The sequence below is a fragment of the Equus asinus genome, chromosome 20 (genome assembly GCF_041296235.1).
Source record: "Equus asinus isolate D_3611 breed Donkey chromosome 20, EquAss-T2T_v2, whole genome shotgun sequence".
Classification (NCBI taxonomy): Eukaryota; Metazoa; Chordata; class Mammalia; order Perissodactyla; family Equidae; genus Equus; species Equus asinus.
Genome location: NC_091809.1, coordinates 29,555,917 through 29,583,775, shown reverse-complemented (window position 1 = coordinate 29,583,775; position 27,859 = coordinate 29,555,917). Strand labels below are relative to the sequence as shown.

At 50.6% G+C, this 27,859-nt stretch overlaps 1 protein-coding gene and 1 long non-coding RNA gene across 7 annotated transcripts in view; one reads left to right on the top strand and one right to left on the bottom strand.

Moving 5' to 3' along the window:
* The window catches only part of B3GAT1 (beta-1,3-glucuronyltransferase 1), a 30,830-nt gene extending 30,006 nt beyond the window's left edge, over positions 1-824 (bottom strand). Inside the window, exon 1 of one of the 4 annotated variants that reach the window (XM_070489880.1) lies at positions 677-824. The gene's annotated coding sequence lies outside the window, so the exon portion shown is untranslated. Of the gene's footprint in view, positions 1-53; positions 523-676 lie in introns of those variants that run through there. The other 3 variants (XM_044752808.2, XM_014865957.3, XM_044752805.2) reach the window with 3 other exon arrangements.
* LOC106846914 (uncharacterized) lies at positions 458-24,091 on the top strand. Of its 3 annotated transcripts, XR_006516607.2 has the most exons (5): positions 460-596; positions 1,671-1,829; positions 3,833-4,004; positions 4,568-4,654; positions 8,909-9,211. It is a non-coding gene; the product is annotated as an uncharacterized lncRNA (long non-coding RNA). The 3 variants fall into 3 exon arrangements; XR_011495598.1 differs by lacking the exons at positions 1,671-1,829; positions 3,833-4,004; positions 8,909-9,211 and adding an exon at positions 22,635-24,091 and having other exon boundaries at positions 458-596; XR_011495597.1 differs by lacking the exons at positions 1,671-1,829; positions 3,833-4,004 and having other exon boundaries at positions 458-596; positions 8,909-9,207.
* Positions 24,092-27,859: the final 3,768 nt, after the last annotated feature.

Below are 27,859 nucleotides of genomic sequence, written 5' to 3'. Positions count from 1 at the left end.
CTGTGCGCGGCCGCGGCGCCCGCGGGGGCGAAGGCGGCGTTGGGGGCACTGACCTGCGGCGGCGAGTCCAGATCGCTCCCGGCGCGGTCCATCGCGGGCGGCGGCCGCTACGCCCCGACCCCGGCGTCCCCCGGCTGCTGCCCTGGGCCGCGCGCACCTCCCTCTCCGGGGTCTCTCGGGCTCCGGGCCCCGGGGGGCCACTTCATAGCCGGGGTCCGCGGCCCGCCCGCCTGCAGCCCCCGCCCGGCCCCGCAGCCCCCGCCCGGCTCCTGGTGGACTCCGCGAGGCGACGGCCGGAGCCTGGGAGCGCGCGGGAGGGCGCGGGCAGGGCGGCGTGGGGGGCGGGGGAGACGGAGAGGGGAGGCGCGGGGGGCGGGAGGAAGCAGGGGGCCGGCACCAGGGGCGCGGAGAGGGAAGCGCGGGCGGCCTGGGCGCGGGGCCGGAGCCTAGCCGAGCGGGCCGGCGCGGAGTCCCCTCGGCGGCGGCAGATGCGCCGGGGCCGCCGCGGCTGTGACAGCGCCTCCCGCCCCGCCCCCACGCGCGCCCGCCCCGCCCCGAGCGAGCGCGAGCTGCCGGCGGGACCCGCGCCGCTAATGGTCGGTACCAATCTCGGCCGCAGAGGCGGGGGGCGCGGGGAGGGAGGCCGGCGAGGACCCCCTGGGATTGGTATCATCACCTCCGCAACACAGCCTCCGAGCGGAGGAGGCTCTTGCTGTAGACTCCGGAGCAGGGGCTGCGCGCGGGGTCCCGACGCCCCCGGGCCCCGGCTCGCTGGAGTTAAAGCTCGTCGCTCCGCGGCCTGCACCCCCATCCCACCCCGCCTCCACCCTGGCTGTTCCTGGCGCCCGGCTTGGCAGCCTTTCTCAAAGGATGATTGTTTCCGGGCTGGGCAGTTGGGGGGCGGTTCTCTGGGACCGAGAGCCAAGCTGGGGAGCAGGGAGGATGCAGATCCGTCCTTGGCTTCAGGCGTCCCGGGATGGGCGATGGCTGGTGGGGGCGGATGGTATCTGCCCGATACAGGGGTGCCTGTGTGGGGTGGAGATGGGGGTCCTCAGGTGCCGGCCTACAGGGCGGCCCCACCTGTCAGGTACTGCTGCCTGGTCGAAGGGCGTGGCAAGTGTCGGCCTCAGCCCACCTCCCACAGTGCCCTGGTTGTTCCAAGGAGCAGGCAGGGAGCAAGGCTGGGGTGGAGAGGGAGGTGGAAAGGGATAACGGAGAGGCAGGGATGGAGCAAAGCGGGCCAGCGGGCTATCCAGGAATTTACCAGGGATCTTGGGCAAAGAAGCCTCTGCATGTTCCTTGCCTATGTGAGCCGAGTGGGCTGGGGGATGTGTGACCAGTGAGTCCGTGTGTATGCACATGTGTGTGCACGTATGTGTGGGGGCAGGTGTAGCCACGGCATGTAACCACCTATGGAGATACTCCCAAATGCTCTTTTGTCAAGTTGCCAGAGACTTAGAAGCTACCCTTGTATGTTTTAAGGATTTGTACCCCTGACTGGTCCTCCTCCTGCACACCTGTAGGCAGAGACACCCTTTGTCTTCTTCCGAGCCACAGGAGAAGGCCAGCTCCTGTAGCTGAGGTTCTGTTCCCAGCAGGGCCCAAGGATGTCAGTGCTTTTTCCTAGCTCAAACCCTCCCACCAGGTCTGATGCCTCCTTCTCTTCTCAGGTGCCCAACTGTCAACCTGCCATCACACATTGCTAAGTCAAAATTGTGCCACCAGGCAAGGTGCTTATGTCCTGTAAGCTGATGCTGAGGACACAGGACCCCTCCTATCACATTCTCTGCTCTCGTCACTACCTAGCCAGGCCCTGCTCCTTCTGCTGAGTATGTGTGGTGGGTGTGGGATGGGGGGAGGGTAGGGGCAGGGCTTTAGAATTAGCCAATTTGGTCAAGACCTTGAGATGAGGAAGGGATGCCACCATCCATACCACCTCACAGACATTTGAAACTATAATTAATTGCTGCCTTTAGGGACAGCTGTCCCTCCCTCTCACTCTCTATTCCTTTCCTGTGTTTAATAGCCCTCTTTGCCAGAGAGGAAGTTCTTCCAAATCTAACCTGAGTACCTCCTGCCCAGTGCAGGATCATTTCATTATTCTCTTAATGCAGGATGAATTACAGCAAGCCCTGCTTTGCTTTTTCCTTCCCTTATTGGAATAACCCTTGCTCCTTTAAACTCTGCTAAGAGAAACTTTCCTGAGACCATGTTTTCCTTGCCTCCACACTCTGCTTCTCCCTAGCACTCTACACCATCTGGAGAGAGGGGAAGAGCAGTGCAGGAACAGGAAAGGACAGCTCAAGAGAGTGCAGAGGAGGGACCTGCCCATCAGTGTGCATGGAGTACCAACTGCCTCTCTCCCCACTTGCGCAGCCAGTCCCAGTCACAGAGTCACCAAATGTCAGGGCAGATATGACCTTGGAGAGTTTCTAGTTCTAGTCCCCCATTTTACAAACAAGAAAACTGAGAACCACAGAGGGGATCATCAACAGCATGTGGTGTGTGTGTGTGAGGGTGTGACAAGTTTACACCCATTTCTCCATCAGTTTCCCAGGACAAGGTTCAGCCCCAGGTGCTGAGCTTGGGGAGGGAGGCAATGAGAAAGCCTGGGTTTCAGGCCAGTTCTGAAGGCACCACCTGAATGGCCACCTCCCTTCAGAGCCAGTCTCTTCAATAGTAAAACCAGGGTTGGACTAAATCACCTAGAGTCCTGCCTGGTCCCCAACAGGCTGTGGCCACTTGGACCCTCTCTGCAGGCATCTCAGGTTCTCTCCCTTTAGCTAATGGGAGGCTAACCAGAGGGAGCACAAAGGGCAACAAGCTTTACCCTCACCATACTCTAAGAACAATAGTGGTAGTAAATCCCTTTCTAGGGACCCATCTTATTACTTAGCCCCAGGCTCTATTTACAGAATTTTTTAATATTAATTTTTTGAGCCAACTTAAAACAATAATGTGGGATTAAAATTAGTGTGATAAGCCTCAGTGAACACAGAACAGCCTGCCATTACTTTTGGTGGGAAGTTTTGGCAACACCCCAATTGCATGGACACACACAAATATACAAACAGCTATGTAGACACAAAACACACACACAAAGGCAGATATGCATGCAAACACACACAGCTATACCCTCCTATACCTCGTGTGTATGTATGTGTGCATGTACGTGTGTGTACTTGCAGAGACCCGCACATCTACAGACACATGTGCACACCCCCCCCAGTCCCCACAAGGTGGTTGGACCCTAAGTGGTGTCTTTCTACCCCTTTTCTCTGTCTTCCTGCTTGGCCTCTGCAGGTCTGTAGACACCCTTCGCTTCCTTCCACATCTGGATTTAGTGGATCCCCAAAACTTAGCCCTTGCTCCAAACGCAAGGAGCCCCTGGGTCTCCCTGAATGACTGATCTTTCCCTCTTCCCTCTTCCCCTGCCAAGAGTGAGCCCCTCTTCTCAGAGGCCCCCAAAGCCTAGCACCAAAGTGTTTAGTATGCAAAGCCCAGATCTGTCCTCTGGGACAAGCTGCTATCTGTTTATTGTGTAGTTAAGCAGGACAGCAGCCCTTCCCCCACTCTAGTCCTGGCCCAGCTCCTGCCATCTGATGCCCAGCAGGGTCCCATAAAACTGTTGTCTGCAATGCAAATCCAGCAAGACATCTGGGAGGGTCTGTAGGTTTTCTACAAATCACCTGTGCCCTAATTTAATATGAATGACAATTAGTTGACTCTTATTGGCTAATTATTCCCCTTGTGAGTTCCCTCTGCCTTGGCCTGTCTTTTACCAAGGAGCCTTGGTCTGCTCCTGATTTGTAATGGTGCTTCCTTTTCCAAGGAGCCCTTCCTTCTCAGCTAACCACCCCAGAGAGGAATCGGAGCACAACTGAGCTGCCACCTGCCTGTCTGGGATTCGGCGCCTGTCTTAGCTGTCCAATTGTTGGGGCCCCACTTCTAGGGAGCATCGGATGCCCCCCTGGAATCTACAGCAGTGATTTTGCTGTGAGCGGGTAGGTCCAAGGAGAACGCCCTCATTACATGCTGTGGGTGCACACCTGTCGTTGCACAGCCCCTCCCACACCAGAGAGTGGGGAGCAAGAGGAAGGAGAGAGCCACTCTGCTAGGCAGGCAGGGTGAGCTCCTCAGGGCTCAGTCATGCCTCCAGCATCCGCAGACACACGTGAAATGCTCCTGTGGTGGCTCTCGCTGGATGTGTGTGCATGTGTGGTTTTGGGTGGTTGAGCTCAGGGCCCAGGGACTGGAAGGGGAAGAGACCTTTTAGCTCTTGCCTTTCATCAGGAGGCTTCTGGTCAGAGCTCTAGATCTTGAACATGCTTGTTTCCCCATAACAAATTGAAATGGTCTTTGGTCACCAGGACTCTCAGCCCTGGTCTTTTCCCCCTCCCTCCCACCCCAGCAGGGCCAGCATTCCTCCTGAGCTGCAGCAAGCAGGCTGACTCCTGCCTTCTGTCTCTGCCCTCTCTAGCCTCTGTGTCCACAGGAAGGGCACAGTTGCATGGCTCTAGACGGCTGAAGTGATGTAATTTTTGTTTTGTTTCTCCTGTGGCTGAAGGAGGCATGAGACGCGATGGGAGAAGAGCCCTGCGGTGTGGGGGAGCATCTCCCTGAGGCGAACTGGGACCATTCTCTGTCGCCTTGGGTAAGTGTAAACAACTCAGGTTGCCCCTTGACCTCCCCAGCCACTCCCTCATGTCTCTCCAGAGCCCATTCCTCCCAAGTCCCTCTAGAGCCCCTTCCAGCCTGGGCCTGAGTCAACTGTAGAGCAAGCCCTAGGGGCTCCCTCAGTTCCTTCAAGGCTGCCCTGGCCCTGTTGCCCTCTTCCTGCAGCCTCTCCTTATTCCCAGGCACCTCAGGAAGCAAGCTGCCTTCGCTCAGTCCCATGGTGCTTTCTCTGGATGCTCCTACTCACATGTGCGTCTTTCACTTGTTCAGCTAATAGTATCTGCAGGTGACCAGCTCCTGTTATGTGGGCTCCTGCTGTAGACCAGGCTGTGCTGGACACCAGGCTATACGGTAATAACAGACAGAGCAGTAAAGAACAGCAATTAGAAACGTTAACTTTCTATCTACCAGGTGATGCTCTAAGTCTTCCTGTGCGTTAACTAATTTCACAATGTTTATTTATGAGGGACTGTGTAAGATAAGGTTCTATTATCAATTCCATTTTATAGGTCAGGAATCTGAGGCGTGGTATTCAGGTAATTCAGTCAAAGTCACATGTATACTAGGTGACAAAGTTGGCTTTGATGCCGGCAGTCTCGTTCCGGGACTCGTGCTGCTCATTGTCTGAGTGTACCTCAGAAGCCCGTGCGCTAGCAGCTGTAATAGGCAAGCAGACAAACAGGATAAACACAGGTGTTGAGTGAAATGTTGGACGGGGAATCAACAGGGTGAAGAGCTAGGGAAACTCTTGGGAGGGGCTCTTTAGAGGGGAGGATTGGGAAAGCCTCTGTCAGGAGGTCACGTTTGAGCTACAACCTGCAGGATGAGAAGGGCCTGGTTCATGAGGAGCTGGAGGACAGGGGCCGGGCCCAGGGAACGGCAACAGGCACAGCTGGGAGGCAGGAAAATGCTCGGTGTGTTTGAGAAACAAAAACAAGGCAAGTGAGGCTACAGCATGGAGAGAAGGACAGTGACAGGTGAAGTGAGAACGTTCTCTCTTGGAGTTTAAGGATTCGTGTGCATGACTGACCTCCACTCTAGTGTCTTCTAGAGAGGAGCTGTTCAATAAATATGATGGATGTAGTTGCTTAATTTCCTACCTAGGCTCCCCTCCACAGCCAGGGTGATGGGCAGACATCTTGGACCTTTGGGTGTTAGCAGAGCTTCTGCAGAAGTAGCTTCCTACCCCTGAGCCTCTCTCACCCTTTCTTTTTGAGATTTGGAAGATGTAAAGGAGGAGCCAGGAGTCTTCCCTTGTGGGTACTTTGATTTCATTTATTTGTTCATTCATTCATTCAACCCAATTTCTGGGAGCCTCCTCTGTGCTAGGAGCTCTGCTGGGTGCTGAAAATAGAGAAATGCAAAATCCAGCTCCTGCTCTCAGTCCAGTGGTCCTCTCACCCAGAGGTTTCTGTGTTTCAGTTCCACCATCTGCTTTTCTTCATGTACCGTACCACTGGATCCTTCTGAAGGAAGGAAGAGATGGGCAGGGCATTGGTTGTCTATGGGCAGACCGAGACCTGGTCAAGGGCTGCTGCAGATGCTGAGGAGGAGGGGAAAGCAGTGGGCAGTGGCCGCTGAATTCTCTTTGTTATCACCCAGGATGCTGGTTATAATGACATTTTTTGAGTGGGAAAGGAGGAAGAGGAGGAGAATATAATGGTTGCAGGTAAATTTCAGACTTAGTGATTTTTGATCAGGCACATTCTGAAAGAAAGATTTTATGTTAAAAGATTTGAGAAATCTTTTTTTGTGCTGCATGTATCAGAAGCAGGCCTCTCTCCTTCCTCTCTAGATTCCTCAGTCCTGTGATTTTCTTTCTTTTTTTTCCCCTAGAGCCAAGATGATGGCAGAAGGTGGGGAGGGATGATACTTACAATTAGCAGACCCTGATGATCTTTGCCTAACCTGCATGTGGCCTGATTAAGTGTTATGGCAGATGGGAAAAGAGAGAACCCACACTAAACACTACCTGACAGCCTCCTTGATCATAGGAAGCTGAAGGGGCCGAGGAGCATTTACTTGCTGGCTTTATGGAATGAGTAAGGGTCTGTTAGGATCTCTGGGCAGTGAGAAGGAGGAGGTATGGACATATGAATGGAAAGGATGCTGAATGTTGGAGACAGCTTTTCCTCAGACTTCAAGAAGAAATAAGGGGGACAAGGCCACTTGAATGCCTTGACACAGGTCAGCAGCAGGCCCTCTGGTGATATTCCAAAGCTGGCAGTCCTGAGCCTCCTGCCCAGACAATTAGCCCCCTGGCCAGTGTGGCTGCTCACAAGGTGCCATGCCCTAGAGATAGTTGCATACAGACGTGCAACTGAAAATCTGCCCTTCATCTGACAGCCACTTCCTGGCTGCCTGCATTCAGGGTCTCTGCAGGGGAACTGGTGATCTGTCCTCTCATAGCCTAGTGATGGAGAAAGGGTGTCAGGAGTTAGGGAGAGCTCTAATAGGACCCTCTGGGTTAGAGCACGCATCTGACAGTTGTAATTCTCCAACTCCATTTTCTGCAAATGGATGGTCATTTTGGGTTTTCTGGTCTCTAATCCCTCATTCAGCAAAGCAAACACCCTAAATCCTCTATAATGTAGGTTTTACAGTCTCACATCTACAGATCTATGTTTCAGCACCGAGGCCAGCGCCACTCATGAGAGGCATATGTTCTCGCATCTGGACACAGGCAATATCAGGACACTGGAAGCCCAACTTGGGCTTGGCAGGAGGGCATCACATTGTGGAAGCTAGGCTGACATCCACATAGAGCCTTGTTTCCAGGCCCTGTAGCTGTGTTTCTTTGAAAAAGACAGGATCTTCTTTAAAGTGGCAGCTAGATAAGGCGTACTAGTAAAAACAAGATTTTTGGGGGAGGATCAGAAAAGGTAAGACAGCCCATGGTCCAAATGAGGGGACTGAGCTAGATCAGGGATGTCAAATGAATTTTATTTGCATTCCAATTTCAGGAAATTGGTTATGGATGTGTGAAGCGCTGTGTGAAGTGTTCTGAGGCTATGTGTGTGGTAAGCAGGACACAGTGTAATGACCCATTAGTGATGTTTGCCTTGAGTGGGTGGTGCTGGCCATTTCTGCTAAGTAGTTGATATCTAAGATCCTTTTAATTTCTAGGATTATATGTCTTTAAAAATCAGTGGTTCTCAGTATTCTCTTCTTTAAGTTCTTTTTTAAAAAAGAATCCATTCATTTGTTCACTCATTCAGTTAACGTTATTGAGTGCCTGCTAGGTGCTTGTTACTGGTCAGTACGTTTTCCTTATGCTCATGAGCTTACAGTCTAAAGAGATTCAATATGGTGAGATAAAGATAGTGTTCTATGGAAGTGTTGATATGTTCTGGGTGTAGTGAAGGTGTGATGAAGTCCTGGTGCAGTGGGTCCCCTAAATCAAATTGTAATCCTCCCTACACATTGGTGGCCCAACTGGCATAACTTTATAGTGAGCTTTCCACAACTTAGCTCTGAGATCCAGAAAAGAGGTCCCAAAGGCTGGGTCATCAGTTTTTTGGTAAACCTACCTTGTTACTTGACACTTGCCTATTTACGTAGCCAGGGCAATCACAAAGCCCTCTCCTAGGCCTGGCCTGGCTGTCGTCACCTGTAGACTACCTGGTAGAACTCCACAGTTGATGCACAGGAGGGCCCAGCATTTCCCCCATTTGAGAACACCTTTAAAGCTCTTAACATTTTTTTGAGGGGCGATCTGGAACGTCCACATTCTCAATTAAGGATTGAGGAGAATGATGGGAGTGTTCTGACAATGCGAGGACTGAGGATATCCCTGGAGATGTAGGTCAGACCATTTCCAATGACCTTTTCCCTTGTTCTCTAGTAAACTAATGTCATCTTTGTGAGTCTCAGAAGATTTGTTTGTGATAAATCAGGCTCAAGGAACCTTAAGCAATGGGAAAGTGGATGTTTTAGTTTTATACCTGGGCACACTGGGACTCAGGAAGGAAAGAAAGCTGCCCAGGCCACATTACATGGCCACGAGCCCACCTGCATGCTCTGACCCCCAGCAGACCTGGAGAGCCAGGACATTACAGTGGTCAGGGGACCTCCTGAGGCTGAAGGCTGAAACTTGATCCATTTATCTCAGTGGTGAACAGTGAATCTCTCTGCCTTTCTTGAAGATCCCACAATTAAACAGGCAGAGAAATGTATTTCATAAAATATGTATATTGTTTGCCTCATACAAAAGCATTTTAATTTCTCTTAGCTCATAGCCAAGATGAGCGATGGGAGGAACAATCTTTCACTGCACATTAAAATCAAGTACTGGCCAGCAGAATCTTCTGAGGTCGTCCTCGTCATCATCATTACCATCACCACCACCAGCATCTCTGCTATCTATTAGTCAGCATAATTCCTCCTGAGTTCCATGGGAGTTCAGACTGTGTCTTGTTCATTAAATCAGCTCTTCCACCCAGCCCAGTGTTTGGTACCTGCTCGATACCTAAAGAATATTAGATGTTATAATAGTTTATTAAAAATGAATGAATAAATAAATGAGGTTTCAAACAAACTGTGTTGTTTGATTTTTCCTAAGTATAACCTCATGAGATGGGCAGTGGAGGTCTCATCACTCTTCAATTATGTATAAGGAAACTGAGGCACAGATGGGTGCCTTGTCTTGACCAAACCCTATCTTGGGGTCTGCTCTCACAGAGGAGATTGTCCTGCTCTGCTAAGGTTTTCCTCCTTGGGCAGAATCTAATCCTTGGCCCCCTTGCCCCTGCCTCCCTCCTGGCTTAGCTGGGTGCCTCTGCTTTTGCCTGAAGCCAGTCCTCCAGCCATTTGCCTCCTCTGTTCCAACAGACTAGCCTTGCTTCCTTGAGTAATGGCTTCCCACCAGCACTAGAGCCTGAGGAGCAAACTCTTCACTAGTGGATGGAGCTGACATGCCAGAACAATTGGACTGAAGTGATTGTAGTTCTCAAATAGTTGCCCAGCTTCTAATTCTATCTGTGAGATGGACTAATTTGAACAAGAATTAGTTTCTAACTTGAGAATCCAAGCCCTGGACCAGGAAGGGAGAGAAGGGCTTTGTGTAGTCCAGGCAGGAAAGAGGTTTGTGGCCTGCAGGAGGCCCAGGGGCTTTCCCAGAAAAGGTCTCTTGTGAGGAGGGATGGGCCTGGTCCCTTTCCTCTGCCCCACTGCTCTCTTCCACCAGTATGTCTGTGTCGGTGATGGTATCTCAGAACCGGCTGAGTGGAGTAGTGTGCTGATGTTCTGGCTCCCCTGGCCCCTGGGTAGAGCCGAGGCAATGAGCAGAAGTAGAATCTAAAAACCATACAACTCAGAGTTGGAAGGAACCACAGCTTATCCATCCAAACCCCTCCAGGATACTCCATCCCCCTGTGCAACATCCCTGGGAGGGACCTATCCTATTTCTGTTTTGCCAGAGACCCTTGTGCCTTTTTACGCATCCCATTCCATTTTTGTTCTGCTCCCTAAATTAGAAAGTTCTTTTTACTGAAACTGAAAACTGCTTCCCTTGACATCTTTGGGCTGTGTCCTTTAGGGTGGTGACTCAAACTGTAACGTACTTAGAAATCTCCTGAGTCTGATTGGCATCTGACTCAAATGTAGGTTCTGACTCAGTGGGCCCCAGACCCATATTTCTAAAAGGTCCTAAGGTGATGCTGATGCCGTGGGCCCACAAGATCACTTTGAGTGGTAAAGGCTCATGGGCACAAGACAGGGTAAAGTTTTAAAGGCAGTGATAATGTCCATCTTTTGATTCCTCTTCACCAAGATAAACATCCTACATTCCATTAAATTCATAGTAAACAAGTTTTATAAATTCATAGAATGTCAAGTTTAGAAGAAAACTTCTCCTTTGAAAGAGATCTTGTCTAATTTATTTTCATTTTACAAATGAGAAAACTGAGGCCCAACAAGGTCTGGAAATACGCCTAGAATCATAAGGCTGGCAGAGCAAAGAATAGCTAGAATTAAGGTTTGTTGAGCCAGGAACTTTTTCTCTTAAACTGTGCTGCCTTCAGATATGGGAAGTAAGAGGAGCAGGTAAGAGAAGATGACAAGATGTGGTTCCCCAGCTGCTGAAGGAGGCAGAAGCACAGAAGAGGTAGTCCTGTCAGTGATGCTCCATAGGGTTCAGAATAGTAGGGTGTAGTGGCTCCTGCCAGGGAAAAGGGGAGGGAACAAGAGGGAAGTGTAATAAGAAGAAGGCAACAATCAAGAGAGGGATAAATACCCATGGAGAGCAGAGACAGGAATAATGCAAGGCTATTAGACACGCTTGTTGAATAGGAAGAGATACTGAAGGTGGAGGGAAGAAAGAAAGGATTGGGCCCCTTAACAGGTGTCAGTGAAAATGGGCACCCATCCTCCCCATTCCCACAGGACTCGTCCCTGTTCCCACACAGCACAGAGCCCTCTGCACAGTATTTCCTGTTTACGTATATAGAATAAGTATCTTGAGGGTGAGGACCACGATTTGTTCACCATTTGTTCACTTAGTGGTCTAGTGGTTAAGATGCTCTTACTACCATGGTGAGGTTCATGTCCTGGTCAGGGAACCACACCATCTGTCTGTCGGTTGTCATACTGTGGCAGCTATGTGTTGCTGTGAAGCTAAAAGCTATGCCACAGAGATTTCAAATAACAGCAGGGTCACCCGTGGTGGACAGTTTTCAGCAGAGCTTCCAGCCTGAGACAGGTTAGGAAGAGGGACCTGGCCACTCGCTTCCGAAAAATCGGCCATGAAAACCCTGTAAGTAACAGCTGGGCATTGTGTGATACAGCACCGGAAGGTGAGAGGATGGCGCAAAAGACTGGGCAGAGATGTATTTGCTAGGCACAGGGTTGCTCGGAGTCAGAATCCACTTGTCAGCACCGACAAACTTTCCGAACCTAACTCAGGGCCTGGCATACAGCAGGTACTTAATATATATTTTTCAAAAGCATGAATGCCTGAATAAATAATTAGGAGTAGGAAGCAAAAATCTAGGACTGTACAACCTAATAGAGGAAATCTGGTTACTGTGGACATAAGAAAAGTGTCTTGTCAGAAAGATGTGGAAATTAGCCCTGGGATAACCAAGAAAACTTGGCGAGTTTGGATGTATGTGATGAGGATCAAGGGTAACTCCTAGGTCTGTGGATCAAAGAGGTAGGGAATAGTGGGCAGAGAATCAGATTTCTTAGGAAAAACAAGAGTTGTGTTTTGGACGTTAAGCTTGAGATGAATGTTGGGTACTTCAGGGAACATTCTGAGTAGGCAGTAGTATGCGGCTGGCGTCGCTGAACCCAGAGAAGCTGCTGGAGACTGTAGGGCTGCGCTGAGTCCCTCCGCACTCCTGGAGCTGGAGAATGTTACTCTAGCAGCCATGAGGGTGGAAGCAGAGAGTCTCCCCTCTGCAGCCTCAGTGGAGGACGGACAGCTGACCGCCAGGACTCACAGGCGTCCCGGTGTGCCACTGCTCAGGGAACTCCAACAGCTTGAAAGGGCCCATGAAGTAAATATGGGGCAGCAATGGAAAACTGAAACACAGTGAAGGGGACCCTTCAACACGAGAGAGAACAATTGGAACGCCCAGCGGAGGCAGCTCCGCTGCAGGACGCAGATGCAAACCAACAACAGGAGTGACCAAACCAAGCCCCCAGGGGATTAAAGCACAGCATACATGGAACTTTCCGGAGCTAAAAGGCACACATTCCAAGTGGAAACATTAAGTAGCTGAATTAAAGAAGAAGGTGGCAACTCCTGAAAAGTAAATTGTTGACTTAGAAGATCAAGTGGAAGAAATATCTCAAATATGGAGCCAAAAATATAGAGCTGGAAATTATGAGGAGAAAAGAAATAAGATATTTGGAGGATACATTCTGGTGAATTCACATGTAAATAGTAGGCGTTCCAGAAGGAGAAAAAGGAACAGATGGAGAAGCAATAAATAAAAAATAATACAGGGAATTTTTCTTGGTTTGTCAAAAACTTGAATTAGGAGCTTAAAAAATCTCACCGAGTTCTAGGTGAGACTGACGAAAATCTCCCCACCAGGCACGTATTAGGGACCATGAAAGACGCACGTCTTCATCTTCCCTGCGTCCGCCTCAGAGAGATGACTGCCTTTGTCTAAGCGTGTTGACGCCTTAACACTGGCCCTGAGAGGAGCTCTGGAAGACTCCTTTCCGCGGGTCCCGTCTTTAGGGCACAGAGATGATGGGGAAAGCGAGCGGCTCTGGACCGCTCTCCTGCTGTGAAGGGCAGGACTCAGGCCTGATCGCTGTCTCCACAGAGACATACACGGAAGCAGACCTCAGAAGCACACTGAAGAGCGGGGTGGGCCTAGGCTCGGTGGACCGAGGGAAATGGGCATTTCCCAGACCTGAGGTTCTCTTCATCCAGACCACACCCTCACGTTCAGGTGTGCGGGTGCCAGTGTCCCCAGGTGGCCTAGTAGCAGAGCACAGTGCTGTGGGCAAGGCTTGGTTAAGAGTGGGCCATGCTTCCATGCTGCTGGCCTAGCATGGTTAATGTACTAGGGTGGAGACACCACAGGATCAGTGTAGACACCACAACAAATTCACCAAACAGAAGAGGGCTTTACCAAAAGTGCAGGAGCTTTGGGCATGCTGAGAGTGATACAGCTGCTGACCAGCCAGGATCTGTACGTTCCTGCAGTGTAAACAAATTAAGAGTCTTCAGGAGCAGAGGTGTAGGGTTGACTGGTGATGGAATGTTGGAGTTGTGTGCATAAAGGAAAGGTTCTGGAGCCGCAGGGCTGTGTGGCTCTGGCATTTAGAAATTTTGATGTAATCTCTTCAGCAGGAGGACTTGGGCCTACCAAGGGGAGGCCTCCTGTTGTGGTCTTTACTGTGCTGGGAGCAGGTCGAGTGAAGAAGTGAATAAGCACATGCAGGCCATGCAATCCAGCCTCGTGAGGCAGATGTGGAGGACCTGTCAGGACGGAGAGGTGCCTGGTCTGCCCCTGTCCTCCACCTCTCCGAGCTGATGTTTAGGAATGATGGTCATGGTGGCTAATGTGCGCATCATCTCACGCGGCTCAGAAATCACTGTGAAAGTCGTGGTCTCCTTACTGCGATGATGACAACGGCGGTGGGCATATCCTTGCCACACTTCCATGGGGTATGGAGGGGCAGGGATTGTTATGCACCCGTTCTACAGAGAGGAGAGTTTTGTAGATAAAGAAAATAAGCAACTGTGAGGACGAGTGGGCCTCACTTCTTCACCCCTCCCTGAGTCCACGCCCCTGTCACAGTTTCATTGTAGGCTGTGTGCAGTTCCTTATTCTGTGACTCTGGGCCTATCCATGTAATTTACTTCGGACATTGTGATGGGGTGGAAGTGACAGCAAGCCATTCTGAGACCAAGCCTGAAGAGGCCTTGTAGGTCTCTGCCTTTTTCTACCTTTACTGTACTAGGAGATGCGTTGCTGCCCCCTCAGCCTTGACCCTGGAATAAGTGGATGTGGAGCAGCCCCCATACTCGCAGACCTGCAGCTGGAATTTGAGCTGCCTCTGTTGGCCTGCTAATCTGTGAGGGCAAAGAAGGTGGTTTTAAGCCACTGAGGTTTTGTGGGTTTGTTTCATTATGCCGAATTATTATAGCAATAGCTAACAGATGCTCTTATAGACAATATGTCACTGAGTGCTTCCTCAAACTTTGTGTGCAAAAGAATCACTGAGGTTCCTGCGAAGACACCTTCACAGGACAGTGGGAGATTCTGATTTACCAGCTCAGGAGAGGGCCCCAGGAATCTTCATTTTAAATTGGTGCTTCCTGATTCTGTGGTGGGTTGTTTGCCTACAGCCCAGGGAATGGGCAGAGCGATGCTCTGTGTCTCTGCTCACTGGGGGCTGCTGGGTGGGAGGGTCGGGGTACATCTTCAAGCCTAGGATGTTTGACTCTCAGAGTCCACACACTTCCGCGTGAGGCCAGCTCTGACACGGGAGTGTGCGTGTGCGTGTGTGTGGTGGGAGCATGTATGTGGGTGCAGCCTATTCGTATTGCAACTCGGGACCGTACTGTGTGTGCTGTGAATGGTGTGGCTCTAATCTAGCAGATTGTTTCAGGAACGTGGTTAATGCTGTGCTCTGAACTGCTCGCAGCTGCAGCTTCTTGAAGAGTGCTGCCTCTCTCTGCACACACACACATGCACTCGCAAGAAGGCATTTTTCTTTCTGCAAAGATCAAATTGGCCTCCTTGTTGCCAGCTCAAAGCAGCTGTTTATTTGTTGTTTTCGTGTTTTCAACTGTTGTGATGAGGTTTGCTTCCTTCTCCTTTAACTGAATTACGTGTCATTTAGCTCTTCAGAGCAAGCTGCAGAGTGAGCTAGATCCTTCTGTCATGTGGGGCTTCAAATTCCTTCTGTCCTACACCCCGATTAGACCAGCACAGCCATCAGCACTCGGGCCCTGAGGCACTCACAAGGAAGAGTCCAGAAGCTCATGGTGTTCCCTCAGCCCAGCTGGAAGCTCCTCCTCATCCTGCCTCCCTGGGAGCTCAGCTCTGGGCCAAGGACCAGGGCGGAAGCTGGGTTGCTGGGAGGAGGGCATTGTCCCTCCCAAACTTCTCCTCATGCCCGCACTCTGTGAGGGTTCAGGAACGCAGGAACCCAGCTCTGGCTTGCCTTGGGTCCCTTGGCCCCGTTGCAGTGGCCCACATTAGCTGAGTCGAGTAGAAGCAGAAGAGGAGAATGGAAACAAGTTTGCAAGAGAGCTTGTGAGCACAGAGATGGCTGGAGGCAGTGGCGTGGATGGAATGTTTTCAGAACCTTCCTTTTATCTCTTGGTAGCCAAGTTCTGTCAACACTGACCTTGAAGGGCCAGAGAAGCTCACCATTAGCCAAATATCCTTCCATTTTCCTGCTGCTGAGCTGTGGCCTCCACTCCTGCATTTAGTCCTGCTCCTCTCTCCAAGCAGGACCACACTTAGACCGCCTCCATCACCCCACTGGGTCCACTGTTACCTTTATATGTGATTGGATTGCTGGGTGGCCACTAGCAATCACTTCCCCTCTCTGAGCTTGAGTCTTTTAACCCTGAAATGGGGTGGTTGGGCTAAATGAGCCAGGTCTAAGATTTTTGTTAATTCTGTCTTTGATTTGCATGCATGCCTATGAGTAAACTTAGTTCCTTCTTAGTAATTCTGCAGTGAATTAGTGTAGCATTGTCAGTTTAGCATCATGGTGATAAAGAACCTTGATCCTCAGGTAAATTGGTATGGTGATGGGCTTGATAACATCCACAGGGAACTGGAACTGACCTCTCAGACCTCAGGTGTACTTGGCTGCAACTACAGCAGCTTGGCAGGCGGGGGAGCTGGGCACAGAGGAGACCTGGAGAAGGTCAGGCTGGTGGGTGGCTGATGCAGAAAGTCTGGCAGCTGTAGAGGGGGACCTACTGTGTGGACCAGTCCGTGGAAGCAGCGGGTGTCCCAGCCCTAGAGGAAAGTAAGCACTGGGCAGAGAACAGACAGGGACTACTCCAGGAGGGTGAGGCATGAGCTGCTGCTGAGTATACAGTGTACAGGGCCTGCGGGTACTAGTACACGCCTACCTGGGGTTGCTCATGGGACATAAGCATCCTTAGCTGTGGGGACCTCACACACTCCAAGTGAAGGAAAGACCAAGCTCACCTTCCCTTTCCTGGCTGCTTGTCAGGCTGCAGTCCTGTTGGGTGAGGCAGGGGTGGTGCGTACCCAGGACGCTGGGTGGGGGTTTGTGGGGGCAGTGGACATGCTCCTCCTGGCCCTCCCCTGCACCCAGCATAGCAGCAGGGACTGTGGCATGCTGGCTAGGAGCCAGGAGCCTGGAGGACTTATGGACCAATGATGACTCTGATCTGGAGGTCCAATTTGCTGTTCCTGAGCCCCTCCCAAATAAATTGCAGCTCTTCACAGCAAGATTAACTGATGCTTTTAATAATAATGCAAGAAGGCTATATATATTTTCTTCCCAATTAAGCTTTTATGAAGACATCAACCAAACACAGAATTCTGAACTAAGGCATGCTGTTTCTTAGAAGCAGCCAGCCAGTGTCCTCTCTTTCCTGTAGAAGAGGGAGGGGCCCTCCCCCAGAGGCTCTTGCATGTGTCAGCATGGCAATTCAGGGAGGCGTTTGCTTCTTAGTCAACAACAGAGGAGGAAACTGAGACTCAGAGTAGCTGACTTGCTCAAGGGCACACTGCTGTGGTGGGAGGAAGGGCAACAGGTCCTGTGTCCTTCTGGTCGGAGCCAGGTGGCTCCATGGGGAAAATGTTCTCTCACATCCTGGCCCTCTCCTTCCACCAGGGGAAGTCCACCTCCCCCTGCAAGGATGGCTCCTCGTGGGGCTGCCCCGAAACCCACTTCAGCTAGGCTCCACTGTGCTCTCCAGTTCCACTGAGGAGACCAGATGCGGGAATGAGAGCCAGCAAGATTCTTAGAGATCCTCCAGGCCAGCGGTTTACACACTTGATTTTTCCAAGCAAAGCTCTTGGGTTTAGAAGATCCCAGAGTTGCTGTTCTTGCGTGGGGAGAGGCGAGGCCACGGGGCCGGGGGAGTAAGGCCGGGTGGGCTGGGGCAGGCTTGGAGAACCTCCACATGGCTTCCCAGGTACTTCGGGGGAGCTCTGGGCTCCTCGGAACACGAGGAAAAGCCATCAAGAGGCCCGATGCCCCCATTTTACAGACAGGAACCTGAGCCTCGAGCTGGTTTGCCCAAGATGGCACAGTGTCTGAGAGCTCCGAATAGAACCCTGGTCTCCTGGTTCTCAGTTCTCTGTCCTTCGGTGCATCCCACTGAGATGGGATCGGAGGATTTCTTCTCTCTGCAGAGCCCCTGGGGCTTTGGGAAGGTGAGTCCGCAGCCCTTCATGGCCCCTGAGGCAGGGTTGCCCCAGACCCAGAACCAGCTGCCAGCACATTAACCTGCGAAGCGCTTCATCAACTTTGCTTAGGATTGCTTCTCAGGCCCCCTGAGCGCGTGACGCTGATTGACCCCTCCCCCGAGACTCTTGTCCTGGTGTAGTTACAAGTGCTGGGTCTTGCAACTTGGTTTCTCGTGATTGTATTTACTTCAATAAGAGGGAGTCCTTCAATGGGCCACCATTTGCTATTTAATTTTTATCTTCATTTTCTAGATTTCTAGAAAACATGGTTGCTGTAGATAGAAGAATTCAAAATTTAGGAGTCCTCTGGCAGGAGCAGGGCCTCTGTCCCCACAGAATGTAGGGTGGCATTCCAGGGTTGGGGGGTGCCTCACCGCTGAAGCCCTCACTCTCCTGGCAGTTCTATTTCCTTTTCTTTCGTGGTGCCTCCGGGGTGTCGCGGCACAGGGCCCTTCGGCAGAGCTCAGGTCTGTTTCAATGTGGTTTTCACTGAAGGCCTGGCACTGAGTCACAGACACAAGGAAGGTGCAGTCGGCCTCGAGGCTTCAACCTCCTGTGGGGAAGAGGACATAGGAACAGTACAGCATGGTAAGCATGGGAAGTGCTGGCGAGAGGGTTCTGGGCACTTCGGAGTGCGTCTTGAAGGAGGAGAAGAGCTCCATGGAGGAGGGCCTGAGAGGAGGCGTCCCATGCACAGGGACAGCAGAGGCCCAGAGGCCCGAGGGGCTTGTCATCCACAGGTAATTCTTCTCAGAGAGTCAGCAAGTGTATCTGAATCCTCTGATCCTATTTTCTTGGAAAATAACATTGCAGTGCAGGAAAACCACTGTAGGAGAGTCCAGTGGTTCCAGCCTCAAGGCGGCTGTCCAGCTGTGAGAGGCAAAGCGAAGCCAGAAAGTAGCTTGTCTTCTGGCTGCCCAGTGATGGAGAACAGCCCCGGGGAAGGGTGACACGGCAGCAGAGTCACTACCTTCAGCAGGCAGCAGGCTCGTCTGTGAGACCCAGGCTGCCTGCCTGGTCTGCTCTAATGATGGGCACTGGGTGCTAATAACGATGAAGTGACCCCATGTGCAGCCACACAGCGCCCTTGGGCTCACGCAGTTGTTAGAGAGGTCCTCTCCTCCTGCATTCTTAAGCGTTAGAGTCTTGGCTTACCTTCTCATGCACTTTTCAGTGGATAAAGAACGTCCACGGCTGTGTGCTGAGCTCTCACGTGCTGCGGACATTAGCACTCCCATTTCACTGGTGAGGAAGGGAACATTCAAGAGAGGGCCAAATTGATTTTGTTAATAGGTGAGGAGCTGGGACTTGAAATTGTTTTTTTGACCATATCTCTTTCTAGTTTATCTCTGCTTATGAGTTGGGGAAAAGGAAAGGAAGAAAATAGCATTATTGATTACTTCCTATGTGTGAAGCACTTTATCTATGCTAACTCATTTGACCAATAATACCCATTTTAAGGTGGAGAAACTGAGGCTCAGAGAAGTTAAACAATGTGCCCAGTGTTGCACAGCTGGTGAGTGTGAGCTGGGCTGTAGCTTCAGATCAACTTCACTACCTCTTTCCTTCTCCTGTGGCGCTCCAGTTATATCTGGACCCGAGACAGGGCTGGGTTCCTCATCACTCGGCCCTCTGTGGGTTCAAACACTGTGTAGCCACCTCAGGTCTGCACAGTCGAACCTTGTGGGGCAGTCAGCTATTTTGTTTACTTGTTTATTTCAGCCTAGCCGTGCCTGGTGCCCCTCTGCAAAGCCTTGTCTCTTTGGTTGGTGGGTGTCTCAGAGTTAGAGCTCATCTCTGTAGCTGTGAGGACTGGGGAACAGGACCTTCCCCTAGAAGTCACTAGACGTCACTGCACATCTCACCAGTCTTTGTAGGAGTTTGGAGGCTTACCCCTGAGGCTGAGAGCCTGTCTGCAGTGTCCACAGCACTTAGCACCCTCAGCCTACTGCCGTCCTTCAGTGATAAGCTGTCCCCGCTGCCTGCTCCCCTCAGAACCTCCTGAGCCCTGTGGCTTTGACTGTGGCCCTCATTCTGGTCCCATTCAACTGGTCATGGAGGAAAGGACACTGGCCAGACCACTGTATCCAGCTCTGACCCCACAGACCGGTGGCCAGTGGGGGAATCCTCAGACTCTAGTCCCCATACCCAGCTTCAACATGCGGGCAGAAGCCCTAGGAATCTGACCCAATGCCCTGTAGGTGTCTTAGGTTTGACACTAAATGTCATAGATAGGAATGCCGAAGTTAGATCATGTTTTGTGGAATTGGAGTTAGGGGGCCAGTGAATAGGATCTTCCAAATTTTGCTAGTAAGTCAGCAAATGTAGGCACAATAGTTTACAAATTGGCTAGTAGAAACTCAGAGAACAAAAGAAATTTCAGCATTATCCAGTCCAACTTATTCACTTCACAGGCGCAAAAACTGAGGCCCAGAGAGGGGAAACGATGTCTCTGTTATGCACCTGGCAGCAGAGCTGAGATTAGGGTTCATGTTTATGGGTGCTTTTTTTTGGAATTATGCCATAATATTGCTACTTTCAACATCCTATTTCTCATCTTCATTTTGGCCCAATTTAGCAAATTATTTTAGATCAAAATGTTCATTTTGGGCTGTAAATTAGCTGAACAGTCGCTGCATGGATCTCATACCAACAGCTACAGCGAGCCCTCAAAGCCAGCACAGGCCTGGCTCTGCCCTGCACCCTCTGCCTCCAGGGGAGAGAGCCCTGCCAGGGAGGCCTGGTGCTCCTAGAGACTGGGGCGCCCACCGCCTGCCCTCAGGCCCTGCTCAGCAAAACACGGCACACACAGGAAGGGCCTCAGAAAGAGCTACGAGAGGGCTAGGTGTCACAGAGATGTCAGTTCTTCTATATCAACGTGTAGGCTTGATTCTCCTTAGTCAAACTCTGATGTTTTTCAGGAGGACTTGACAAAATAATCTTTAAATTCATTTGAAACAATGTTCAGGTGAAAATAGCTAAGAGTTATGACAGAGAAGTTGAATGAGGGGGCTTGTTTATTATATATTACAACATATCATAAAGCGTTGCTAAGACGGTACAGTAGTTAAGGGAGAGGAGAGAGATTTACAGCCCAGGGTGGCCCAGAGCAAGGCCTTTGCCACAACACAGGCAGTGGTGCATCTCAGTGTGGGGGGCATTGAATAAATACTGTTGGGAAAAATGGCTTGTGCTTTAGGAAAGATAAGCAGTTTAGAACCTCACTTTATACCATATATCAAAAGGGATATATGTTAATGGGAAAAAATCAAACCATATTGCAATTAGAAGAAAATTTAAGTCAGTGCTTACCTCTAAGTGAAAAAAGGTAATCTAGGCATAAAAGTGGTGGAATAAATAACAATGGATTTGATTATATCCAAAATTCTGGGGGCAGGCCCAGTGGTGTAGTGGTTAAGTTTGCCCACTCAGCTTCCGTGGCCCGGGGTTTGCAGGTTCAGATCCTGGGCACAGACCTAGCACTGCTCGTCAGGCCATGCTGTGGTGGCATCCCACATAAAATAGAGGAAGGTTGGCACAGATGTTTGCTCAGCGACAATCTTCCTCAAGCAGAAAGACGAAGACTGGCAACAGGCATTAGTTGTGGGCCAATCTTCCTCACACACACACACAAATTCTGTACAGCAAAAGTGTTCTACAATAAAAAGCCAAATGTACTGGAAAAAGTTACAGCTATCAAAGACAAAGAATAAATTTTATTTGAAGAGCTCATGGCTATGAGATAAATACTAAAGAAAAATACTAAGAAAAATACAAAGACCCAAAGAGGAAAATGGACAAAGATCCTACAAGAACAGGTTGAAATACTGATGACTAAGAAGCATGTTAAAAATGTTAATTCTGCTTAGAAATAAATAAATGAAAATTGACAAAAATGAGATACTATTTTCACCTACCAAATTAACAAAGGTTTGACAGATATGCGTTTGATGCGCTTCAGCGAGTTGAGGACGGGCCAGTAGCCTTCTCATACACCGATTGCTGGTGGGAGGCTGTCTGGTGTTACCTTTACCTAAAAAGGTCTGAGTACAGGTACTAGAAGGCTTTGTGTACATTCAAACAATTTGATTAAGTAATTCTCCTTTGTGTTTGAGATTCATGCACAGGATGTTCATCATACTGTTGTTTGTTAGAATTGTAACCCAAATGTTCATTCATTCTTTAAATCATTTATTCAATGAATATCAAAATCTGTTATGTTCTAAATACTGTGTTAGATATTGGGGAGACACCGATGAATAGAAAGTTTATGGCTTCTGCACTTTGTGGAACTTAGAATTTAATGAGAGAGACGAGAAACAAACAACTAAGAATGGTTAATCATCACAAGAAAAAATTGTAACTATATGAGGTGATGGATGTTGTCTAAACTTATTGTTGCAATCATTTCACAATATGCACATATATGAAATCACTATGTTGTATACCTACAACAAATACAATGTTATGTGTCAATTATACCTCAGTAAATTTGGAAAAAAAAGAATTATTCAACAATTATAATTATGGTGTATCCTTACAATAAAATATTCTGACTATTAAATGTGACGTCTGTAAAGAAGGATATCCATCCAACAAAATATTTTTCGAATACCTAATATGCACCAGGAACTGTGCGAGGCATAGAGGATACAATTTTCAAACAGACACATTGCTGCCTTCGTGGTTCTCCCATAACCAGGAAATTGTAATGCTGTTGATAAGGACTCTGGGAGAAGCAGCGCAGGACTGAGGTAGCTCAGGAGAGAGGCCATTTCCTGAGATTGAGTGAGTGGTCAGAGAAATCTTTCTGGAAGAAATGCCATCTAAGCTGGGACACCAAGAATGAGTAGGAGTTAGTCAGATCAAGAGATCTGAAGAGAATAGTGTTACAAGCAGACATGGGGAGGGGCCTTAGAAAAAGCAACGGTAAATATAATATGACGTCAATGGTGTAAAATCTGTAAGGACACGCTGGGAGGAAATGTACTAAAATGTCAGCAGTGGCTGGTGGGATTATATGTGGTCTTTGTTTCCTGCTTTATTCTCTTCTGCAGATTTTTGAACACTGCTTTCTCCTCACAGGTCTCCCCCAGTAACTGCTGGCCAGTCCACAGACTCGGCCACTGGGCACTTGGCTGCAGTAGCACAAAGCACAAGAGGTGGTCATCTGGGCTCTGAAGGCTTTAAGAGAAAGGACACATCTGACTCGGAAAGTGCCCAGAGCAATCAGGGAAGAAGGGAGCCCTTACACCCGCAGAGAGAAAGGGGAAAGTTGTATTTTCAAGATAAGCTTTGTTCAGGAGACCTTGATGTTTCCATTTTGTTTTTGATAGAAAAGCCTCTCTGAATAAGGAGCAGCCCGCGGCCCCACCTGGTGCAAGAGACGCTGGAGGACTGTGCCAGGGCTCGCTCTCTGCGCAGCTGAGAGGCAGGGAGTGCTTCCTCTGGGTGCGGGCCCAGCTGGGCCCGGAGGCCGTGCTTGTCCTGCCGGCCCTCAGGCCCTCAGAGCTCGCGTGTGCCCGCCTTACACACCACCGCTCAAGGACCTTCTGCTTCTGAACGGGGAAACGCTCCTTCCCCAAGCTGCTGTCTCAGATCTGACACTTCCTGACTGCCTATTTCCAAGAACAGACTCCCAACGCTGTGGCCACGGGTCCCAGGCATCCTGAAATGTGGCCCTACTTGACCTTGTCCTCCATCTGGACTGAGCTCCCCTTTCTCCAGCTGCTCAAGGAAGGCCCACTCGTTTTGTAAGATCTTGTTAAAAACCTCACCTCTCTGTGTAGCCTTTCCTGATCACCCCAAATCAAACAGGCGTTTTTCTCTAACTTGTCTGGCATCTACTTTCAGAAACACTCATTTGACGTTTATCACATTCTGCCCTTTAATTGCCAATTATTTGTTGGTGTGTCTGCAGCTGTCCTCCCAGCGTGTCATTCTCTTCTGTTTACTTAGAAGGCGATCCTTCCCTTTCCTGCCTGTGGAACTCCTACTGAACGCTCCCGGGCCCGGTCAGGGGTCACCCCGCCATGGGCTTCCACTCTGGCTTTTTGTGAATCATAAATCATTTTTATCCACTAGAACATATTCCCTGTAGAGCTAAAAACTACATCTGACTTATCCTAGTATTTCCCAAGGTGCCCAGCTCAGCGCTGGGGCCTCATGGGTGATGCAATTAAAGGATGAGTCAGTGAGGGAACAGACGGAAGCGAGCTGAGCGCTGTCTGAAGACTGTTCTGGCACGTCACAGGTCATAGGCTGGCTGTGTTATGCTTCTTTTTTTTCATATTCTATAGAAAGTACTATGCATGTAATGGGTGTTTAATGAATATGAAATGTTTTATTAATTGCTATGTATGTGTTGACAATTTTATTATTAATGTTGTTAGTCAATACTGCCATCACTGAAAGAAGTGTGTCAGAAGGAGGTGGGTACTTGACCCCCGTTCCTCTCATCCTTGGGTAGGAGAACTTCCTTTTGGAGCTTTCCTACTAAGAAGGTAAGATCCTTATGGTCAGTAAACAAGGTATTTAAATCCAACTCTTGTCTGCGTCTGGGGAAGGGTCCTCTGACTAGCGTCCAGCTGCTGTCTTCAGGCGAGGTGCTTTTACAAAGCTCCATGACAGGAGATATGCCTTCCATCCAGGCCCGTCAGGCCCTGTGAGGGCCTCGGGTGCAGGAGTCATCTTCCTGTCTGCCCGCTGGCCCACGTGATGCATTCCACTGAGGATGTGGAGGCAGGATTAGAACAGCGGTCAAAATGCCTGAACAATTCTAGAGGACGCAGAACTGCTTACCAGTGGGGAGTCCCTATTTTCCACTCCGACTAGTCTCCCCCTAAGACTGGGGTCTGAGCTCTGGGCCGGATATCAGCCTAGGTAGTTCCCATGGTACCTTTTTTCAAAGCTGCATGGCAGCTCTTCTCTTCCTTCTCCTGCAAAGCATGTTAGTGAGAGGAACTGTCTGTGCCCCACAGCATCTCCACTACACATCTTAGCAAAGAGAAAAGAAAAACAAGACAAAACCCAAAAAACTCCAGGTCAGCAGAGCAGTGCTGTCCAACTGGCTGTATTTTCCTGACAATTTCTGTGCCTTGTTTTTTTCTCCTGAGTAAAGCCGTTCTTTTGAGCCCAATGACTCTCAGAGAGAAGCATGACACAGAGATAATTAGTTTTTAAAGGTGCTGAGGCGTCACAGCCGCGGACAGCCGAGCCTCTCTGGGCCAGCGGATGATGCTGTGGGAAAGTGATGCAGCCGTTCTTCCTGATCCTTGGAGCAGGGCGCCTTGGTTGTGTGCCTGGCCTCAGGCAAAGGTGAGATGGCAGGTGGCCCCAGGCAATCCCAGCCCATGGGCCACTGCTCAGACCCCGGTCAGTCCTGGATCTCAAGAAAACCCCCATGTGAGGGGTCTGGGTCATGCTGTTCTTGCACAAAGCTTTGTTGGGTGACTGCATTGTAAAAGGACCTGGGAGTAGATCCAGGACCACTCGGGGGAGGGGCTCGGGATGGAGAGACGAGCAGAGAGAGTGGGCAACACCAGTCACCAGGTGGGAGAACTCAAGTGAGAGACAGATGGATATCTGATTTCGTAAAGAAGCAAGCTGGATAGGGCTGGGGGGTCGAATGGGAACTGGGTTTCTCAACCCACACAACTCTTCCTGTCAAATCCGCTGTCGCAGAGAGAGAAATGGATGACATAACATCCATTTGGGTCAGGCAAGATCTGGGAGGCCCAGATGGAACACAGATCCCACTCCTGCCTGGGTGCACTGGGCTCATTCCTGGACCGGGTTTGTGGTGAGGGCTGCGCCTTCCTGTACCCTAGGAGGGCCTGGCTGGGAAGGCCGTCCTGGGGGTACAGAATTCGGCAGGCTCTCCCATGGTTCTGAGGCAGTGCTCTTCTGAGTCCCTTTGGCTGGGCCCCCTTTCTTTGTTCCTGAGCCCAGCCCCTGCCACACAGGCTTCACAGTCACACAGATCTGGGTGGAAGCGTGGGCTTGCCCCTGTTCCTGGGCAACTCTTCAGCCTCTCCGAGCACCTATTTCCTTGTGAGTGCAGTCGGGCAACCTGGGTGAAACTCGGAGTCTCTTTCCTCAATGGGCCATCCTGCATGGAGGGGTCCGGGGTGTCCTCCCAGAGCACTGAGGTCACTGGCTAGGTCCCCTCCATCCTGCTGCCCAGTTAGCGGGCTTTGAATCCTACTGGTTCTGGGGGTGCCAACGTGGCATTTGGAGTGACATTTCTATCTGGTACCTTCTGAACCACCTCTGTGATTCTGAGAGCATGAAACACAGAACCTCCGTGCCTTGAGCAATGGGGCCTGGCTGGGCCCTGGGTCGCAAGCCAGGATGGGGAGCAGCGTCTCCATAGTCACAGCCAGCTCTGTGGTCAGGGCACTTGCTGGGGTGCATTTGGGTCAGGAGATCCAGACTCTGCAGTCCTGGGAATTTGAGGTCTTTACCACAGCCAGCTTCTCGAATCCCCCTGAGATGAGAAAGCCCCCCTCTAACCTCAGCATTTTCCCTGAGGCTTTTGCTGCTCTTTGCTGTGGCCCCAAAGCCGCACTAGTGAGACAAAAGCTCCTTTATGAACTGTTGGGGACTTCAGAGGTCTGCTGTCTGGTGGGCCATCTATTTGGGGGATTGTCAGTGGAGGGGGCATATCGGAAGCTTCCGGAAAATTTCTGATGTGACTGTATATGCTCTGGCCTCTATATTGTAATCATCACATTAGACACCTCACACACATGGGCTGAGGACACAGAGAGGCCCCGTTCTCTGGATGGGTCTTAACGTCACGCACAGCCTGCCTGTCCCTTGGGTCCTCAAAAACCACGACCCTCAAGACCTGACTCCATGGCACAGTGAGGACACACTGGAGCCCTTCTATTCCAGAAGGGAGTGGCTGTCCAGGGGCTGCACTCCCAGTGGTCTCGGGCGGAGTGGCCTTACCATGCCCGCCGGCACCCTCTCAGCCCCGCAGTTTGCTGCAGGGACCACCTTGCTTTCGCCTCTAAGTGGTGAGTGGAAAGTGAGGGTGGATCTGTGTGCCCTGAAGATGGATTTAAGGAAGGGACGAGAAAGAAACTGAGATAAACTGTACCTCGCAGGCAGAGTCCTTCACAGTCCACAAAAGACAAACAGACCTAGGGTCCCAGGGTAGGTGACAGAGCTGCTCAGAGGGAGGACAGGCCCCAGCCCTGTGCTAATCTCTGGGCTGCCCACGGGTCCATTGCCAACCTTTCCATCCCTTTGCAGAGAATTTGATGGGAAGAACGAGTTAATCCAGTTCTGTGTGCCTTAAAAGGATCATTTCTGTTTTAGCGTGTTAGCTGGATCTCCTCTGCCAAGACGATGGGTGGGGAATGCCCCAGCGGTGCTCAGGGGCTGGCTTTGTGCCTCAACAGCTGCTCATGGCAGCAGACAGCAATTCTTGTTTGCTTGTTCTGCCCCTGACATTTTCCTTCCTGTCTTCCAGGGGTGGGCAGCGTGGAGGACGTCTCCTCACGGTCCTTGTCTGTTGTCTGTGCCCCACACAGAGCTCATCCCCTCCCTGCTATATCAAAGGCTTCTTCCCTTAGCAGATGCCTCCTGCGCTGAGAATACTACAGTCAACAAGGCGTGAACCTTCCCCTCAAACTAGCATCAAATCCCGGTTCCTCCTTCTCTCCTAAGTTCCAGGCTGGCCTGTGTGTCCAACTCATACTATTCAAAATAAAACCCACCGTCTTCTAACTTTTCTATGGGTTTCTGGCACCGCCATTCTCCTGATCACATCTCAAACCCTAGAGTCACCAATGACCCCCCCTTACCCCTCACCCACGTCCATCCCCATCTTCATGTCCTGCTGGTGCTCCCTGTCCACATCCTTCTGGCCGGGGCCAGAGCCCTGACTTAGGCCCTCTGGCGGCACCTCCAGGCCCCAGAAATAATCCCTGCCTGGGCTCCCTGTAGGCTGCGGGCAGATTAATCGTCCCAAGGCTCTGCTTTGATGATACACTTTTACAGTCACATAAAAAGAAGAATTTAGGCAGTCAGTCGTGTTAAATCTTAACCGTCTTTACACATTTTTTAGTGCAGCCCGTCAAAATCATCACCAGCCTTGTAGGTCCCCCAGTTACAGTGTCCATGATAGTACCTCCTGTGGCAGCAGGTAGCAGGCCCCTGGAAATGCAGGGCACTGAGCTGATGCTGTGGAAGGCGTCCTCTCTCAGGGCTGATGTCACACGGCCACTGCCGGCGCCGACTTCGCCCAGGCCGTTTCCTGCTGGGTACCACCTGGGGCTTGAGGTTGCCTCCCGCTTCTG